Raw genomic sequence first — 13,175 nt, 5'->3', positions numbered from 1 at the left:
TTTTCCTCTTAAAAAAAAATATTTAAAGGAATGCATACTGTATTATAATTACATTTTTTATTGTTTTATGATTATAAATGTACTTCCCTAATACTGTTTCATTTTTTGAATCAGTTCATCCTGTACATATGATATGCGTGGTCACTGTACATTACACACATAGAATCTGAGAGTATTTTTGTCCCGCACTTCAGTGTCACTCAAGTTGACACACCTTTAAAAAAAAAGTCCTGATATTTTTAACAGTTTTTAGAGTAATTTTAGATTTTCGTAAAAGTGTAAAGACAGTTTATGGAGCATTCCCACATGCTTTTCTGAGTTTCCTTTATTGCTCATGCCTTACATTGCTGTGGTACATTTTTCAAAACTGAGAACGTCACATAGGAACATTGCTATTAACTAAACTCCAGACTTAATTTAGATCTCATCAGTTTTTCCATTAATATTCTCTTTCTGTTCCAGGATCCAGTCCAGGGTACCACAGTGTACTTGGTTTCCATGTCCTGTTAGGCTCCTTGGCTATGCAACAATTTTTCAGTCACTTCTTGTTTTCATGACCTTTATAGATAGGAGGAGTCTTGGCCTTAACATTTATTTTTAATAATACATTAGTATTCTTTCATGTACACGTATTACAGATACTAAACATACCAAGACACAGAATTTTGATATAAACATGCCTTGCAAAATACTCCTGTTTTATTGTTTTTCATTTTTAGATATCATTTGACATCAATGGATTTCTCTTTTAGAAGTTTGATAGCATTCTGTACCTTAGAAATTTACTAATCAGTTTCTAATGGCAGATAGCTTTGTAACATCCTATTTTGAAGTTCTAAACTGCTGTAATGAATAATCTTGGTTAAAATCTTTGGGCATGTAATTGCTAATTTTAAAATATTAGAAGTTGTCACAGTACAGTGTTAGAAGTTATTGAGGACTTTTCTCAAAAAAAAAAAATTGTTCACTTGACCCAATAACTCCCCAAAAAGTTTATGAGTATTTAACCTGCTATTGCTTGTGTGCGTAGCTCCCTGTTACCTGTCCGCTTATTCCCTTAGCATAAGATGTGGTTGCTTTTCGTTTTTGATAACTTGTAGATCAGAAATGACTTAAGTTCAGGAAAGGATGGACTTCCTTCATGTTTATTAGCATTATGTCTTTTTTATTTTTAAGTGTATTGCTTTTGACCATGTTATGGATTAAGAACTGGTGGTCAATTTAGCGACAGCTGGATTACATCAGCATGGCACTGAGCATAGATGCTCCTCCTGAGGAAAGTTGCCAGCATAAATAGAGAGGTCTGAGAAGGAGAAGGAAGGCGCTAATGTGTTATTGTGTTGAGACATTATGGATTCTCCTGTGTGTTGCTGTTTGAGCCATTGGTTCTGGGGAAGCTCTGGTCCTCACATCGAGCATTGCTTCCTGGCTACGGAGGGGAAGACGTGTGCCACTTGGTCTCCAGGATGAACTCATCACTCTGGCTTTGTGGCATGTACCTGATTGTGCTTGTTGTTGGAGGAGCTGTGGCCTCCATGTGGCTGAGGATGGCTGTGGTGCCTTCAGGACAGCCCTGGTGTTTGTTGTGAGTGTGACTTCTCAACTCCAGCACAGAATCCTCATCCACCAGCACAGCTCCTTACCCCGCTGACATGGACTTTCTGGCTTCCACCACTGACCTTTGGGCCTTCCTGGCACGGATCCATGAGAGAGACTGGCGTGAGTCCTTCTTGTGGGCTTTGGACCTCCAGTTGGACTTGTGGGAGGCATGATCATGAGCTCTGGGTTTTCATCTGGAGTCATGTGGGACATTGCTGTGGGATTTAGGCCTTGAGTAAATATTCTATATTTTCGGTGTTGCAGATAGATTTCCTGCATTTTCTTGTGTTAACTCCCAGTGACCATTACAAAAATATTACAAAATCCATGTCCTGATTCTAACTGTTCTCTGCACAACCCCTGACTGCAACAGACCATTACTATATTAAGTGGAGGGAGGAAAAGGAAGGACCAGGTCATCCTTTTCTAATTCATTTATAAAAACTCTTTCTACTGTTAAGATAGAAACCTCTTAACCCGATATATTGAAGTCGTACTTTTAGGGTACTGATTATCCTCCTTATTTTGCTTATGGTGTTAATGTAAATAAAAGAAAGATTTACATTTTTGCATGCTATTAACAATCATATTTCACATTTTGATTTCTGTTCTTAGTATTATAGTCATATAGTCTTTTCTCATACTAGAGTGCTACATTCATCTTTAATTTTAATCTGATATTTCAGTCTTTTAATCTGTCCTTTTCAGTCTTTAAATATTTAACTCGTTTGTGTTTTGTTTCAGTTCTAGATGATGTTCTAACTTTTTTTTTTTTTTAACCAGTACCAGGGACCGAACTCTCCACCTTGCACTTGCAAGGCAGGCAGGCACTTATTCAGTTGAGCTAAATCGTCAGCCCCCTACCTTTGTTTTTCTGATGGTTAAGCAGCTGTCTCAATACCTTTTAATGGGTGACCTAGCTTTTGCCCCATTGATTGAGAGTCCTCTTAAAATCTCATACCTAAGACCTCGAAGCAGACCACCTGTTAGGAATCTTGGGGAGGTTTCTAGCTAAAATAAATAGGAGTCAATGACAGCTTACAATCCTGCTAGTTTTGTCTCTGTGACAATTCCAGTTACATTGTTGGTTTATGTTGAGTGACATAGTCTAAGCTGAATATGGTGATGTGTTTGTGCTTCCTCCCTATTCAGCTGACAACTTTTTTGTCCCGTGTCTCTACCCAGAAGTGGAACTACTAAACTGCCTAAACTGCTCCAAGAAGAAACTCAGGATTTCAGGCAACAACTACATGCATAACAACATGTATCTTTCAAAATGTGCTCCACTAAAAACCTCACAAACTTTATGGTAAACCTCATTTCTGTACATTTCACCATAGAGGAACTTTATTCCACAAATTGAGAAATTCACAAGCTACCAAATATTTAAGTTTGTAAGCTTAGTTGGATATTCATTGTTATTAGAAAGTTAAAATTTACTTCTCTGATACTAGCTACCTAAAAGTTAGGCATTGGCCTGGAAACCCTAAATTTCATCATGTTCTAATGCAATTTTTGTTGCTATGTAATAGATGAGAAACTAAAGCACAGGGTGGTTAAGTAACGTCTTGACTCTCAAAAAGATCTAAAGCTAGAATTCTAACTCCATCATAGCTCACAGCCGTAACTTTCATGTGAGCCTGAAGATTGATACAGTCCAGTAGTATGGTCTCTGATTCTTGAGCTGAAAGATTTTACTGCTTGTGATTAACAGCTTCCTGACTCTGTGATTTAATTCACTCCTGAAATTTTCTTTTTTAGTTTGTAAAATGAAATAAAAAAGGGCTCCAGACTTTGAGTTGGGATGAGAGCTCTATAAACTTCATTGCTAAGCTGTTTCTCCAATTGTGCAAATAATAATGTTGACCGAGTTTTATTGGGCTCTAAAGATTTACATCGGTGTGATTCCTCAGGGATCATACCATCTCCAATGAACAATGGCCACTGAACCAAGGCCAATGGCCGTACGTGTCTCTGTTCCTGAGATCTCTCTGTGTTCTTTTCTGTCAGCTCACAGTGAGAGGTTTACTGTGACTCTTTACCTTTGTAGTTATTAATTTTTGTAAGATGCCAATTATTATAGGAGGCGGTCATTTCATGCTCAGAGTGCTTCAGAGATATTTTCCACGTGACCCCAACCTCATTTTAAGGATGAGATACTGAAGTTTGTGGCAGTTAATTATGTGTAAGGGCACACGACTGTTTAGTGGCAGAGGCTGATGGAACTTTTAGATCTCCTGACCTTCCTGACTTCACTTTTGGTCTAACAGCTTGCTGTCTTCAGTTGTACAACAGATCTTGCTTTTTGATGATTTTTTTTTTCAATCATGGGATGGCTGAGTTAGGTTTTATGTAATCAAATCCAGCTTGCAAGTACTGTTCCTTGTCCTGTACAACAAGTGGCTGTGAAAGAGTTTATGATAGAGATATGTGTAGTTGACATCAGCCTTCTCATCTTTTCTCAGTATAAAGACAGTCAATTTATAGTGTTGCACCCCGACAATGTGGGGATCAGAGCCTGAATAGTTTGCAAGTACATCTCCTAACTCCTTTTAATGGTCAGATGTCACAAGTGCTTTTTAGAAGCGCTGCAAAACACAATTCTTGCATATTTTGGTTGTCACTATATCCAATCCATGCACTCTACAAAATATGCTTTTAATTTTCTACATAAAAATACTATGTCAAAACTGCGGTTGGCTCACTCTGCATCCATTCCTAGTCTCCTCTTTCTTGCCATCCTCTAGTTTAAGTGTCTGGAAAGTTGAATTTTTATTTCTCACTTTTCCTTGTAGCTTTGGATGTCCACGTGAGACGTTAGCAAATGTCTGCTGCAAGGAGTTTCTCAAAAACAACTCTCTTCAGCCTTCTAGTCTGGAGCATTTGTGTGTGACTGGACTGGATCATCTGCAGGTGTGATTGCCACCTCACATTGATGAGGCAGCAGGCATAAAAATGAAAATTAAAACCCAAAGGATAGCAGAATGGAAATCTAGGCAGAGCTTACATTAAGATGTTACCATTATACAATGAGAAGCATCCCTGAGACACACACGTGTGTGTATTGTTTGGTTCTCAATGCAAAAGTAGGCTTTGTTGCAATACATACTGAAAACAAAAAAAATACAAAAGAAAAAAATTAATAATTCCAGTACTAAGTTTCAAGTGCTAAATTTTAGTGTTGTTTTAATGAAAATTTTATGTATTAAAATAACAAGTGTTTAAACTACTCTGTAATCTAATTTTCATTTTTTAATTATTGATGAATTACAAGCATTTTCCCATGATAATAAGTATTCTAATACAGCATGCTAATGTAATGACTATGTGATGTTCTTATTTTATGACTATATTACCTCTTAGTTAATCAATTCTTCATTATCAGGATCTTTAGTTTTTGAAAACTTCTTTATACTATTATTAATTGGCCCATGAGTTTTTATGCTAGTTTTCTTTTCCTTAAGATGTATTTCCCAAGGTAGAATTACTTGGTCTAAAGGAGTGATAATCTTTTTGATTTTTGATACATTTGGTCAAAATTTCCACCAAAAAGTTTGTATTAGTTTCTGCTATTAAATTTGCATTCCTATCACAAGTGGGTCTGTAAATCAGGGACATGCTTTATCTAAAGTTCTTTTTTTCATTTTATCTAAAGAGCTATCGAATTAATCGAGATGGAAACTGAACAGTTTTTATTTCTCTAATTAGTTCAGAAAAATATGCTTTTTTCTGTATTTGCTGGTTATTCAGATTCTTTATGCCCATTCTCTTTTTGAGCCTTTTGGTTTGTAAGAATTATTTATATGCTAAAGGAAATCATATTTATATAGAACATTAAAGTGTATTTACATCCTCATTATTCATATTTTCTCTTATATGTGGTCTTAGTTTAAAGTGAATTAATTATACAGTTCATCTACCTGGAATGCATTTTGGAATATTAAATAACCATAAATATTAAAAAAAATTTCCAGTTGGCTAGTTTTTCAACACTTGCTGACAAATTCTTATTGATTTTTTTAACTTAGACCTTTAGTTGATTATTTGGCCTACTTAGTGTCCAGTGATTTTGCTACATCAACCAAATCAGATCAGCAGTGATCGTGTGGTAAACAAAACCATCTACAGGTTAGATACACCTGAAGTTGGCAGCTAATAAGGCAACTTCGCATAAGCATTCTGCCCACTACAAAAACATTGTAAAGTAGCATCCTAAATTTAAAGAGTAGATATACAAAAGGATCAGAGACAATGAAGAAGCTGATTAAGGACAATCTAACAGTTAAGTAAGAGGAAACATTTAGAGATGTAGATTTAGACTGGTGTAGACTGAGAGGATCTGGGTCACTTAGCATGTTTTATTTTGTTTTGTTTTTCATTAATTTGAGTGTTCTTATCATGCCTGTAACACTATTTAACACTTTAGCATTTTGCCCTTTAGAATTCTTATAACTTTGCCATCTCCTTCCATAAAGATGGAGTTGAAATATTTTTCTCTATTCTTCTTGCTAACCACAATTAAATGTCCTGGATATTCTATGCAAAAGAGACAGAAGCAGACTGTTATAGAGGTGAGATGAGAAACTGGCAGGGGCTGCCAGTCTCAATAAATGACCCAACAGAGAATCCCTAGAGTTTTATTTCTGCCTCAGATGCTTCCGTTTTGAATATGAAGAAGCCGGAAACCAGAAACACAAACACGTACAACCTTTCCCCACTTAATGCCTGCTCTCTCGCTAAAGGGCTAGGAAAGCAGAAATATTTCAACAAAGAAACTTTCAGATCATCAGTGCTTACCCCAGTCAAACACATAAAAACCTATAGCTATATCAACATCTCCAGCAAGGAGAAATGGAGAACACAAACTTTCATCCTTTCTAGGTTGCTACAAAATGTTAGAAGAAGCCTTGTGTAAACTCAGAACTTCAACCCCACTCAGTGGTAACAAGGTCACACAGCTGCCCCGCCCCCATTGCCATATGTGAAGAGCAATGAGCACCCTCTTCCCTGGCTGGCATGGTGTCAGGGAGGACCTAGGGAGGAGCTCCAGCTCCCATCTCCACCCTGCAGTAACCATAATAACCTAAATCCTGAATCAATAGATATGACACCAGGTCTTCCAAACCCACTCAGCAGAAATGAAGCACAACCCCACTTCAGTCACCAGAGTATTGTCACAGAAGACCTACAGGATGTAAGGAAGATCCAGAGTTTTACAATACAATTCTCAAAATATTTTGGTTTCAAGAGAAAAATTACTCACATCAAGAACACAGAAAGTTTCAGCAAAATAATACAATACTTCAGCAAAGAAGTGTAAGATCTGGATAAAGAGCACAGGGAATTTTTAGAACTAAAATATACCTTAGCCAAAGATATGGGCTGGAAAATGAGCTTAACAGAACTGATAGGGGAGAAGAAAGAAATAGAAATCTTGAAGATAGAACAGTGGAAATCATCCAGTTGGAACATGTATTGTTGTCTTTATCTGAGTCCCTGAAAGGGACCAGTTGAAGAAAAAAACAAACAAAAAACAACACTCCTCAAAAATAATAAATACATAGGTGCCAAAACCCCACACAAGATACATCAGAGTCAAACTTATAAAAATTAAAGAAAAAGCCAAATTCTCAAGCCGCCAGAGAGAAATGATGCATTAATTATAGGGGAAAAACAGTAATGAGTGACAATAATTTTCCATAAAAAACTACAAAGACCAGAATAAAGTGGTGCAATAGTTTTCAGATGTTCAAAGAAAGGATGTATCATCTCAAAATTATATCTCAAGAGAACATATTCTTTGGGAATAAAGAGAGGTCAGAGCATAAATAAAGGAGAACTAAGAGTTGGCACCTCTAGACCTACTTAAATGGATGGCTAATGGGAGTTCTCTAAGCCAAAAGAGAAGAGTGAAAGAAATTCTTAAGTCACCAGAAAGAAACTATACCAGGCCAGAAATGTGGGCAGACACAGTAGACTTTCTCCTTTTGAGTGTTCTAAATTATATTGACAGTGCAAAACTGTAACACTGTCATTCTCAATGTATGTACCAGGAATATTCAAGGCTCCTATATTATAATGGGAAAACTAAAGTGATATAAAGGGCATTGACCATATAAAGATATGTACATATAGCGTAAGACCCAGAATAGCTACTAGAAAGCTTATATGTTAATACGTGTTTAAGCACACTATGGATAAGTCAAATGGATTTTTAAAAATGTTCAAATACCCCAAGAAATTGGGAGGGAAAAGAAAAAACAAAATCAGAGATAAACAGAATATAAAATATAAATAAAATAGATGATTTATACTTACTATATAAATAAAATTAATGATACAAATGTAAAATTAAAAATAGTAGGTTAGTCAAAAAAGCAAGCAAAACCCCAAAATAAAACCCATGGCCCAAGTCTGTGCCAATTTAATGACATGTACAGGTTGAAAACAAAAGGATGATAAAAGATGTACCACAAAGCATTAGTCCAAAGGCATAACTATAGTGACATCAGATGAAATATTTTCCAGAGCAAAGAAAATTAGGAATAGAGAAAAAATTATGTCATGATCAAAGTGTCAATAGACCAAAAAGGCAGAACAACCTAAATGTGTAGAAATCAAGCAACAAAAATCCAATATATAAGAAGCAAAAATAGAATGGAAGAGGGATAGAAACAAATCCACAAGTATTGATAGAGACTAACATTTTTCTCCCCAAATTTGATAGAACAAATAGACTAGAAATCAGCAAGAATATGGAGAAACTAAATATGCCACCTATCAGCAAGATTAAAGTTTTATAGAATACTGCACCTAACAACAGCAGAACATGCAAACTTTCCAAGTTTGCACAGAACAAATGCAAAGATGACTTATATCCTGGACCATAATACAAAGTTCAGCAAAACTAAAAATTCAAATGCATCTGACTTTGTTGTCCAACAATGGATTCAATAAGAAAGGTCAATAAGACAGTTAATAGTCAACAGTCAATAAGAAAGGAAACAGAAATATCTCTAAAGACTTGCAGCCAAAGCAAAATGTTTGTATTGGCCCATCAATCAAAAAGGAAGTCTCAGGGGTATAAAAACTATACTAACCTGAATTAAAATGAAAATTCATTATCTCAAAATACGTGTGGTTCAGATATATCAGTGGTGAGAAGGAAACATACACATTAGCACTAAATGTATATATTAGAAAAGACAGCATCAAATCAATAAACTACATTTGCACTTTAAGAATCAAAAAATGAAGAGCAAGATAAACCCAAAGTTACCAGAAAAAATTAAAAAACATAAATCAATAAGATAAAATTACCAGAAAGAATAGAGACCATAAATTGATAAGACTGAAAGCAAACTAAGATTGAGAAACAAAAAAAGCTTGTTCTCTGAAAAACACTGAATATGAATTGACCTGAAAATGTGAAGGAGAGAAGACAGAAACTACCAGCATCTGAAATGAAACATGAATATCACTAAAGACATCATGGACATAAAAAGGACAGAAAGAGAATGCTAAGTACAGCTCCAAAACATTTGACAATTTAGGCGATATACACCAATTTCTTGAAAAAATACCAACTACTATCATTCACTCAATAAAAGTAAATATTTCAAATAATATTTAACTATTTCAGAAATTGAATTTGTAATTCAATTCTGAGAAACAAATCTGCAGATACAGATGGTTTCACTGAAGGAATATATTATCCATTCACTGAAGAAGTATCTTAAATCCTACCAACTGTTTTTGTAAAGACTAAAAAGGAAGGAACTTTTTCTAGCTTACCTTATGAATAAAATGTTACCCTGATATTAAAATCAGATAAAAATAATACAAAAAAGCAATCATGAGACCCAGAAGTACATCCTATGGAGTGAAGGTCCCCACAGCATGGTGTGATTTTCTCATGGTAGTTTCTAGAAAGGCATCTTTAAAATCAAATACTTTCCCTCATGAAGTGAAAATACACCTGTCTTCTCAGTATTAAATATTGTTTGCCTTAAGACAAATTTCACTTGATGTTATTGCTGGCCTATGCTCCCTCCCAGCCACCTGGTATAATTAAGCAGGAGAAGCATATTTGGTGCCAGCTCAGCAACTAGTGAGACCCTGAGAAATTAAAATAAACAGGATTGGAGTTACTAAAAAAAACTTCAGAGCAATATGCCTCATGAATACAGATACAAATATTAGCACAATATTAGCAAAAACAATTCAACAATATATCATAAGAACTGACATCAGGTTCAAATTTTTCCCTGGAGTCCAATGCAGATTCAATATTCTAAAATCAATCAACATGACCCACATTATTAGTAGTCAAGAAAGCTGATCATATACACTATGTAGTGAGAATATTTAGCAAATTCAAAGCTTGTGATGAAAACTCTCACGGGATTCTAAATAGAAACTTCTCGATTTGATAAAGAATGTTTATGTGTTTAAAAAACTACAGCCAATATCAAACTTTAGATTGAGTAACTTTCAAGACACAGAATAAGACAAGAATGTCTATTATCATCACTGCTGGACAGGGCAGTAAGTCAAGAAAGGGAAAAAAAGCAAAAAGAAAAAACATATTGGAAATTAAAAAATAAAACAGTTCCTTTTTCTGATTTCACGATGGTCTATGTAGAAGATCTCAAGGAATGTATAAAATAAAATCTCTTAGAACTAATAAGCAATTTCAAGAGTTCATAAGGTCAAGGGACACAAAATCAACATGCAAAAATTGTATGCCTCTGCTTTAGCAATTAGCACATCGAAATTTAAAATGTAATTCACAAGAACCTCAAAAAACACTGAAGTAAATCTAGCAAAATAGAGGACTTTAATGCTGATGACAGTGAAATGCTAATGGAAGAATTTTTAAAGAAAATGGCATCAGAAAGTTGGAAGCACAGCGAGTGATTTGGGGGATAAACCACCTTTGTGAGAATGCAGGACCTAGGTGTGTGCAGTGTTTCCGTTGACTGAAGGCTGAGGAAGGACACTTTGAAAGCTGGGCCAGCTGCAGAGCTGGAGGCCACTCTGGAGGCAACCCTGTGGGATTTCAGTCCAGTTTGATCTTGTTCCTACTTGCTACCCCCTCACCAGAGTTCTGGCAAAAGCCATGTTGCCTGTGCCCTGGATAACAGGACCACTGACCACTGACCACAGACTGACTACAGATGCAGAAGTGGCCCCACAATCCAGTTCCAGCCCCTCTCCATCATGGACTTAAAGACAGTTTTTCTGTCCGGGGACCTGGGAGGATCAGTGAATGCCTGTGCCTGAGGCTCGGCCACAGACTTAACCGTGGAGGGACTTAGCATGGGGCCAGCAGGGCTTCCCATGGGCCAGACTCCGACCCTGCACACTGATGGGTACAACCTGTCAGTAGAAGTGTGATGTGCTTGCAGATCCAGGAGTAGGCTTATGCATGAACATCTCCAGCTGACTTGTCTGGATAACTGAAGAAAATCCAGGAAAGAAACATATACATAAGATGGAAAGTTGCATGAAAACAACCAGAAAGTATGTATAAGAATAATATTTTGCACCTGAAGAATATAATAGTTGGACTGAAAGACTCAATAAAGCTTTAGTAGTAGACGCAATCAACCAGATGAAAGAATCAGTGTTTGAAGACAAATAATCACTGAGACCGAAGAGCAAAAAGAAAGAAACAAAAAATTAAAAGAGAGTGAAGAAACATCCTTTAGAACTTACATCAAGCAAATCAATAAATGTTGTGGGAGCCAAAGAAGAAGAGAGAAAAGGAAATAAAGCTTATTTAAAGAACAGTAGCTAAAAACATCCCAAATCTAGGGAGGAAAATGAACTCCCATGTTTGTAAAGCTGAGAGATTCCCAAATAAGGTGAAATCAAAGAGGCATATAGTAACATCTATTATAATAAAATTTCTGCGTACAAAAAGAATTTCGAAAGCAGCATGAGAAAAGTGATTCATCGTATTCCAGGAAACCTCTATGAGACTATCAGCAGAAACCGTGCCAGGCTAGGGGGAAATATGTCTCATTTTATGAAGGATATGTTATCCAGACAGAAAACCAGTTAGGAAATAACAGAACTGAACAACATTATAGACCAAGTGGTTCTAGCAGACATATACAGAACACTCCACTCAAAAGACACAAATTACTCAGTCTTCTCAAGTGTGCCTGGAACATTCTTTAGAACGGATCACATGCTTGGTCACAAAGTATTCTTAACACATTTAAGAAGATCAAAATTATTTCAAGTATCTTCTCAAATCATAATGGAATGAGGCTAGAAATTATAAATAGAATGAAAATAGGAAAATTCACAAATGAATGAAAATTAACCCATTCTCAAACAACTATAATATAATAATAAAAATAGAAAAGAAATTATAAAGTATCCTGAAACAGCACAACAAAAAACTCTTCTGGGATGCAGGGGAAGCAGTACTACAAGTAGGGTATGGCAATAAATACCCATACTATAAAAAATGACAGACCTCAAGTAAACAATCTAACTTTATAGCTCAACAAATCAGAAGCAGAACAAACTGCTCACAAAATTAGCTGGAAGAGTACAATCAAGATCAGAGCAGAAACAAATGAAATAAAAAACATTTTAATAATTGATGAAATTATGAGTTTTCTAAAAAGATAAAAGTGACAAACTGTTAACTTCAGTCTTGCTCAAGAATTTGAATCATGTAACAGAAAGAGACAGAGAATTCCTTAGAAACATACCACCTCTGAAGACTGAACCAAGAACAAATAGAAAGACCCAAAAGGCAAAAACAAATAAGTAAATGAATGAATAAAGAAGGAAAGAGTCATCCATAAACTTTTAAAAAAATTTTTATTTAAGGAGAAAAAAAAAACAGAAAAAGGGTACAAGTTATACAGAATTTCAAAAAAAAAACAGTAGGAAATCACTAGTTAATAGATTGCATATTATCATTTTAGAAAGTTATTCAAGTTACAAAATTAGAGCATATAAAGTAGACATTCAAACAGTGAGACTGCAAACAGTTCTGTTCAATGATCCAATAAAAGCTCAGGAATATGGTTATGTATCTTATACGCTTAAATATACATGAAGTTATATCCTCTAGAGCACTTTCTTTTCCTCTCTTTTTTACAATGACACATTTTGGGTTTTATTACTCCCACAGTTTTTATTACTTTTTTTGAAGAGAATAAAGCCAAATGTAACATAACAAAACAGAGTCAGTCAAATCAGAAGGATGGACATAGTACATAATGTAAAAACAAAATACAAGGTGATCAACAATGGTTACCATAATGCCTCTTGCTATCTTAAAAAGAATTGCCTATATCATCAGTTATAATAAAGTTGAACAAAACAGTAAAGAGCAAAACCAATAAAACCAAAACATTGCAGACATTACAGGACTTCAAAAGAAGATAATAGTCAAACCAGAATGGGCGTCATAGTGAATCTTACTGTCTTCATAGTTGTTGCCTATACTGTCAAACTTGGTACTATCAAGCAAAACAGAATAGAGGAAAATCAGTCAAAACAAGATGGTGAGAGCAATACAGGATTTCAAATCAAGTCAACAGGAA

General features: G+C 35.4%; 1 long non-coding RNA gene across 4 annotated transcripts in view; it reads right to left on the bottom strand.

Moving 5' to 3' along the window:
• The window catches only part of LOC134474443 (uncharacterized), a 92,312-nt gene that overhangs the window by 29,189 nt on the left and 49,948 nt on the right, over positions 1–13,175 (bottom strand). Inside the window, exon 2 of one of the 4 annotated variants that reach the window (XR_010045337.1) lies at positions 1,680–1,814. The exons of the other annotated variants lie outside the window; for them this stretch is intronic. This is a non-coding gene — a long non-coding RNA (uncharacterized LOC134474443). The remainder of the gene's footprint in view (positions 1–1,679; positions 1,815–13,175) is intronic. 4 annotated transcript variants of the gene reach the window in all.

This window comes from Cavia porcellus, unplaced genomic scaffold (genome assembly GCF_034190915.1).
Source record: "Cavia porcellus strain 051 isolate PalLab524CR breed Dunkin Hartley unplaced genomic scaffold, mCavPor4.1 scaffold_32, whole genome shotgun sequence".
Lineage (NCBI taxonomy): Eukaryota > Metazoa > Chordata > Mammalia > Rodentia > Caviidae > Cavia > Cavia porcellus.
Note: the sequence above shows the minus strand (reverse complement) of the source record. Positions and strands in the feature narration are given on the sequence as shown.